Source organism: Chaetura pelagica, unplaced genomic scaffold, assembly GCF_000747805.2.
Source record: "Chaetura pelagica isolate M959 unplaced genomic scaffold, ChaPel_1.0 scaffold70, whole genome shotgun sequence".
NCBI classification, from domain to species: domain Eukaryota; kingdom Metazoa; phylum Chordata; class Aves; order Apodiformes; family Apodidae; genus Chaetura; species Chaetura pelagica.
The window spans coordinates 5,204,295-5,206,126 of NW_009952265.1; positions in this window are offsets into that span (position 1 = coordinate 5,204,295).

Sequence of the window (1,832 nt, forward strand, 5' to 3'; positions counted from 1 at the left end):
GATAAGGCCCACGGGCGGCGGGGCGGGGCGCGTCAGCTCCGAGGAGTTACGGCTGTAAAGTTCTCGTGGTCCTTCTCTAAAGTCACTTTGAAATGATAGTTTCTTCCGGTGTAAAAAACCGATAAATGCTGGAGTAGTGGAGCGGGGGCTCCTGACAGGGCCAGAGTGTTCCTGGCCTGCGGCCTTGCACCTGCACACAGAAACGGCTTCTGCTAAATTAGACAAGAAAGCCATTCAAGTTTGTGCTTGGCTTTACATCAGACATTGTTAGGTCTCACACTTAAGCAAACGATACTATTACTGATATTTAAATATCAGTAAGGAAGTTGAAAGCCTTAATTTCTGTGCTGTGCATTTTTAATAGCTTCTATCAAATAACTTGGAAGATAAGCATGTCCTTTTATAAAGAACATAAAAACTAGAGGCTATGAAGAGGTTATTAATAGTGCATTTGACTGTGAAATACAAATATTCCCTTTAATTTCAGGTTAATTGCATCCAGGAACTATATAAAGACTACTGGAATCCTAACCTTTAGCTTTCAGGTGCTTGATCTAGGAAATTTGCTTTAAATCTTAGGAACTTATAAATTATTTTTATATTTTTTAGGTTTTGCTTACTTGCTTTTTCTTGTGAAAGATGTCTTTAGGCTTCCATTTTAGGTGTTTTTCTGCATCTTAGCTGGAAACTTTACAAAGTTCATTGCAAGAGTACATGATCTGGAACTTCAAGGAAAAATGACTAGCGTGAATATGTCAGCAAGGTCAGTCATTTCAGAATATTTTTGAGACTGATTTCTGATTGATTGACAATTACTTCTAGTAATGACCCTCATTGCTTGCAGGTAGTCTTGGTCACAGTTGGTGTAGGATGGTAGGTAATGAACCTTTGGTCTGCTTTTTATTTTGTGTTAGTTGATAGTTTAACTTTGATATTTGTAGGTGTCTCCCATTACCTTAAGATGATGAGTACATAATGTGATTTACAGCTATGTTCAGTGTTAAAATGCCATTCATTATTCTCCACAGAACTTAAAACTGCTGTGTTTTGATAGCATGTAATTTTAGTATGATATTATGAGGAATCAATTCAGCCACAAAGTGCAAAATTTTATTTTATTTTCATGACCTTACAGCTGTCTTTTTACTTTACCACCCCATATCTTTATAGACACAATTCTGGTCCGTGTTGCTTTCTGTAACAAAATTAATGCAAAAACTGCTAGCAGTTTTATATATATTCCAATCTATTGATTGTAGATGTCAGTGTTGGGAACTACAGTAAGACTAGAATCTCATTTGCAACTTATTTGAGTGCTTGTTACAATTTTCTCATGCTTGTAATATTTCCACTTGTTCACTTTGGTGCATGTTTCTATGGGTGTTTTTCAGGTTTTTGACATATTTTCTGTGAATTTTTTTTTAATTGTGAAATTCTGCCCTTCTTATTTGACATTTTTGTATCGTAAGAAAAACTTGAGCATGCTTTCACTTAATTTGCTAGTAGCTGTATATGTACACAGGTCTAATAAACACCTCTACAGGATACAGTTTTTACCTCATAAACAAGGACAACCCTCAGTTTTAAAAAGTGATTGTGTTGTGAAACAAAACGTGATATCTTCAATATATATTATACAAAAATTAAAAAAAGAACAGTTGTTCTATACATCACTGTTAAACATTAACTGTTTTGCTGTTTCACAAGATAAGTCACCATAAGTTTCTGGTTTTTTCCCCTAGGAGTTTTCATAGGATTGCTTGATACCACAAGTGTGAAAAACATGGCAGCAACAGAATGATCATATGTAGCAGAGTGCTAATTTAAAAAGG